General features: G+C 33.7%; 1 pseudogene; it reads left to right on the top strand.

Annotated features, from left to right (window-relative positions):
• The first annotated feature begins 3,130 nt into the window (after window positions 1-3,130).
• Window positions 3,131-4,113, top strand: LOC148934650 (uncharacterized; annotated as a pseudogene).
• Window positions 4,114-6,304: the final 2,191 nt, after the last annotated feature.

Here is a 6,304-nt window from a genome sequence, read left to right as displayed (position 1 = left end):
ACAGGGCCATATATCCAGGTCCTTTCATTAGATAATAAGCAAAGATATCGGGTATTTGAATAGCTATAGCTAAGGTATTTTTTAACATTCCCTGCTCTAGTTCACATTGTTGCAAAAGGATGTTTCTGTATAATTGATCTATCTGCGTACGAATGTGCTTTTCGACGTATACGAATTTGGAATTCATGTAGGTGAATATGTCGAGGTTAGAGACACGCATTCGTTGTTTGAAGATCGTTACGCCACGCGAGATTTCGAAGATGATTAATTTGGGATATTCGAGTGAGTGTATAGCCGCATGTTGCATATTTTTCTTTGCTAGTCAAGGCGAAAGTTGTATCTTGTGCAGTTAATGAATAGACTACTACTAATTGTTGTTCATTTACGTTATCTATTATTTTATTTGCAATCCCACTGTACAATACTCCGTAATTGTTGAATTTATAAGTGTTGGCGGGCACTGGGTCCCAGTAGGTTTCACCTCTCTCTATATCTGCGCAATGAGTGGTTATGAGTTCACAGGCCACTCCGGATCTGAGTAGCACTCGATTACTATTTATTCATACGTCGGCTATATATTCTTGTAGTGAGATTTTTATGCTGGCGAGTACCAGGACGTCAGTCCACGTGTCGTACGGATCTGAATACGTGCTCCCCTTGCACAATCCATCGGCGTCTACGTGTCCTGTCAATGTTATTGGTCGGGCAATGGTATGATTTGGTTTTAATCCGGTGATATATCCGTTATGTAACTGATAAGTTCCATAAGAATGCATTCGTTGGCATACTTCGCGCAATGTTTCCTCTATATATGAATGTTTGCCATTTAAAACATCAATGGAGTGGGAAAACATTCCGCATTTTTTTATTAATCTGTCTATTTCGACCTTGCATTGAATAACCTTTACTGATTCAAATTCGTTTATTTGTAGAAGTTGTATATAGACGTTAGTTGAATTTACGTTCTGTGGTGGGATATCGCATTCTTCGATATTTAATAGGGATAAGGTTGTTAGATTTGTTGAGGGCGAGCCGCAGTCATAGCCTATTATGCGTTTTATGAAACCGGATTGTTAAAATTGCTATTATTACTGCCCAGCAATTATGGAGATCCATCTGAAAATGGTTACGTTTTTTTTCGATTATTTGTCTGGAGGTAACTTAATATGCGAAATTCGTAAACTGTTAGGATGGATGATTTGATTATTTTTCTTTTATTCTAATTTTTACGTTAGTTTTATTTAATATTTCTAGAACTTCGTGTGGTCCGGTCTACTGATCCCCAAATTTATCCGGTTTAGGTCCCTTTAATAGAAATACGTAATCCCCAGGTTTAAAGATATGAGGGTTGATTTTTTTGTCATATTTCTTTGATTTGTGTTCCGCATTGATGATATTTTCCCTCGAAGGTTATGGAGTTGAGTAACTAAGGTTACTAAATAGTCATCATAGCCAGTTAATTTATCTTCTGGTGCTAGAAATTTTTTCCGAAGGTATTCTTGCAATTTTTCCAAATATTAATTTGTATAGAGTATGTTTTGTAGCTTCGTGTACGCAGGTATTATAATTAAACATTGCGAGGCTAACCCATAGGCCACTCTCCTAGTGCGTGATGCGATTGCTCTAGAGATCCATTGGATTGAAGATGGAAGGCGGTTGTACGAAACTTACGGATTCTAAAAAGTTTTCCAATTTTTCTCATTAAATCGCTGACAAAATTTCTTCCCTGATCAGTTAGTATTGCTTTGGATGCTCCGAATATACAAATGAATTTATTAACAAAAACGTCGGCTATTGTTTCGGAGGTTTGATTTGGTAGGGGAATTCCCATGCTAAATTTAGTCAATTGATCTTGCAGTGTTAAAATGTATTCGTTTCCTCTCTCAGTTTTTTGTAGAGGCCCGACAATATCCATTGCTACTTTGTCGAAGATTATTCCCGGAGTATCGATAATTATCATGGGTTGTTTCGTTTTAACGCGTACTAACTTTTTCACATTGCTGAATATACCGTTGGATGTCAGATTTCATATTTTTCTAATAGTAATTATGCTTAATTCTGTTATACGTTTTAGTAACGCCTCTATGTCCACCTGTAGGTGAGCAATGCTTTCGCTTTTTATAGAAGGGCGAAGATCTTTCGGAGGATATTTTACTAATCCGTTACAAATAATTAGTTTAATTAATGAGTCGAGAAAGGTCGTTTGCATTTGTGTTTTAATATTGCTCCACGGAATGTTGCAAATAAAATCCGTTTTAGCAATGTTAATAGTTTCTAATTTTAATTCCTCTGTTATTTTTCGTAATTCCATCAGAGTTTGCGTTATATAATTTAAAATCATTGTTGGCCCTTCTCTCAACCCTTCATCAATGGGTAAGGTCATGTGAAAATAGTTTTTGCGTTTTACAACCTGCGGTCTACATAAAGCGAGTTCGTTGAGGATAGTCAATTCGTTGCGCTCGAGTAATTTTTGTGCTCTAGAATCTAATGGATTTCCATCGACATCAACAAAATATGCTACATTATCTTTCCGCAAAAGTAATAATTCGCGGGAATCAACAACATTGTTTTTCATTAGCTTATTGTCAATGATAGTCGGTTTAAGTTTATCTATTACTACTAAGCTCTTCATTTTCTTCATTTGTTATTTCGCTTCCTTCTTCAACGTCAGTGTTTTCGTAATTTTCTTTTCCCTTGTCGCTTTTGTTGGTTTGATCTTCAATTTCTTTGGGTTCATTTCTTCTTTGAGGTTGCGTTGATTTTAGGCGTTTATTTCTTTCGTTTATCGTTAGATAGATTAGACAATAATAATAACCATAATAATTATTGTTTTTATATTGATGGCCCTGGTGGATCAGGTAAAACATTTATATATACAACTATATATACTTATATATACATTTATATATACATTTATATATACAACTATCTATCATTTAGCTAGAATTAGAAATAAACGCGTGTGTACAATGGCTTTTACGGGTATTGCAGCTACATTATTACCTACTGGAAAAACAGTTCATAAGACATTTCAATTACCAGTTCCATTATTTGCTGATTCATCATATTAATCCAATCAAAAGTTCAAAATTTGAAGGAATTTGATATTTATATTTGGGATGAAGCATCAATGGCACCACGATATGCTTTAGAGATTATGGATAGAATATTGCGTGATATTATGAATAATGATTTTCCTTTTAGCGGAAAAATTGTTTTATTAGGTGGTGATTTCAAACAACTCTTGCCTATTAAAATACATACTACTCGAAGTGAAATTGTGAATCTTTCTATTAATATTATTTAATTCTACTTGAAAACATTTCGTAAAATTCTCTTTAACACAAAATATGTGAGTTCTCCCAGAAGAAATTGAATTTGCAAAGTTTATATTGGATATGGGAGATGATATATTAAATAATTTAAATGATAATATACAAATTCCTGAAGGTTATGTAGTGCCTATTAATACTGATATCGTGGAAAATATATATGGTGATTTAATACGAAGAAAGGAGTTTATTAAAACAGCTAAATGTGCGATACTTTCTGCAAGAAATGTTGATGTTATGAATAATGATTTTCCTTGATGAAGAAATCAATAAAAAAGTTGTTGAATTATTAGATATAGCTGATGAACGAATTTATACAAATGTAGGCAGCGCAATAAATGGTGACAATAGTGATATTGGTGAAACTTTATTACTAGAATATTTAAATAGTTTATCTCCACCATCTCTTCCTCCTCATGAATTGCGTTTAAGACCAAATTGTATCATTATGTTGATTAGAAATCTTAATATCAATGAAGATCTTTGCAATGATACTAGATTAATAGTTATAGAGCTTGCAAATCATTTATTGAAATGTAAGATTTTAATAGATGACAAAGCAGAAGATATTGTTTTTTTGAATCGTATAATATTATATTGCGAAAATATATATCCTTTTTCCAGAAGACAATTTCCGATAAAATTAGCTTTTGCTATAACAATTAACAAATCAAACAAGGACAAACATTTGATAGAATTGATTTAGATCTTCATAAAGATGTTTTTAACCATAGGCAACTTTATGTTGCTTTTTCGCGAATTCGTTCTTGGCAAGCATTAAAAGTTTACCTAATCAACGAAATAATAGATACGTTAAAAATTATGTATATAAGAAAATATAGATCTAATTTTCTGTTTTTTTAATCATTCTTTTATTTTTTTTCTCTCTCATATGACAGAGAGAGAGAGAGAGAAAGAGAGAGAGAGAGAGAGAGAGAGAGAGAGAGAGAGAGAGAGAGAGAGACATAGAAGAAAAAAAGGAGAAAGAATATAATATTAGGTAGTAATATTGTTCAATATTATTAAATATATTGTTAAATATGAATAATAAATATTATTAAATGTTATTAATATTATTTAATGTCATTTAATTTTAAGATATAGGAACAGATAGAGAGAGATAAAGAGAAAGAGAGAGAAGAAGAAAAGAAAGAAGCTTTATTTAAAATTAAAGAAAAGCAAAGAAGAAAAAGCAAAAAAGGGAGAAAGCAAGAGGCAGAGAGAGAAAGAGAGAAACAGAAGAAAAAAGAAGGGAAAAGAATATATAATAAAGAATATATAATATTAGGTAATATTGTTCAATATTAATAAATATATTGTTAAATATTATTAATAAATACTATTAATAAATATATTAAATATTATTAATATCATATGTTACTTAATTTTATTAATATTAGTGAATATTATTGTTATTTAATATAATCAAGTTTAATTATGGTATTAATATTATTTAATTATAAATTAAATATTTCAAATATTTTATATTATTATACTTCATAATTTTTAAAACGTTTTATTTAAACATTAAAGGAGAGACGAAGAATAATCAAAAGAGAGAGAGAGAGAGAGAGAGAGAGAAAGAGAAAAAAACGTTTATTGAAAATTAAATAAGAGGAAGAATAAGCAAGATTTATTTTTAATATTTTTAATTTAAAAAAATTTTTGAATTTAAAACATTTAAAAAAGTTTTTTTTATTTTTTTAAATTTTTAATTTTTTGACTTAATCAATTAAACTGACTGTATATTTTTTCAATCATCTAATATATGTTATGCGCAATGAGAATGCACAATTTTCTCATTTAATTATACACGATCTCGAACTTCGTTGATCGTTTTATTATTCTGTAACGGCAGAGTCGTTACTACTTGTATATAGTAGAAATATATATATATATATATAGATCTTCTGACTTGTTTTCCTGTGCTACCTATCCTGCTTACACGCTCGCGCTATTTCACTCGCTTGCATGTACGCCACACGCGCCATCTCACTCATGCTATCTCGCACGCGATACCGATTCCCTACCGCCGGACTGACGGCGCACAGTGGGGAACGTCGTCCGGGTATATAAGCCCGGCCAGCCAAAATCGGGATCAGATCCTACGATTCGATTCCTGACACAGACCTGACCAATACCTACTATCTCTCGGGGCCAAGGTTTCGCTTGGCTCTGCCGAGTTTCACCGGCTTTCTCTACCTTCGGCCTGAGGTTTCACTCAACCCAGTCGGGTTTCGCCGACTCTTGTCACCATTCCTTGGGCTAAGGCTTCGCTTAGCTCTGTCGGGTTTCGCCGACTCCTGTCACCACTCCGCGGGCTGAGGTTTCACTCAGCTCCACCGGGTTTCGCCGGTTTCCATTGCTAAGACAGGGCTCGATGTGACACTCGGCCCTGCCTGTAATAACTCTGCACCTAGCCATCCAACCTAACATTAGTAAGTGCATGCCGCGCGATAGAGATTAAGTCCGCTAATTATAACCGCACCGTAGGATTAAGCTCGCTAGTCCATAGCTCTAAGTTCTCTAGTTGTAGCCACGCCGTAGTCGCGTGTAAATAAACCATTGGCGACCGCATCTGTCTTATGCTTTTCGCCGCTTTGCGCCAACTGCTTTGCATCTCCGCTTTGCGCCAACCGCGTTGCGTCTTTGTTTTGTATCTCCGCTCTGCGTTTCCGCTTTGCGTCTCGCATTTTTGCTACCGGCGACACTATGATATCTCCCGGTCCTGCATTCTGTATCTATCTATTTTTCTCGAAATAAACTATCTTTTCACGTCAATCTGTGTTCTCGTAAGCTTGAGTCTCGCCTCCTCTCGAACCCGGACACCGATCCGAGCGAGCGAGGTAATCGCGTTACAATTTATTAGTAATAATTAACTTGATATGATTTATAATAATATAATAATTCAGTAAGAATCGTATATTTATTTATTTCGTAATAAGTCTATAATTTAAATATATTTCTGTTAC

Source organism: Pogonomyrmex barbatus, unplaced genomic scaffold, assembly GCF_055798465.1.
Source record: "Pogonomyrmex barbatus isolate J1 unplaced genomic scaffold, ASM5579846v1 scaffold9, whole genome shotgun sequence".
Lineage (NCBI taxonomy): Eukaryota > Metazoa > Arthropoda > Insecta > Hymenoptera > Formicidae > Pogonomyrmex > Pogonomyrmex barbatus.
This window is presented reverse-complemented; position numbering and strand designations above follow the sequence as displayed.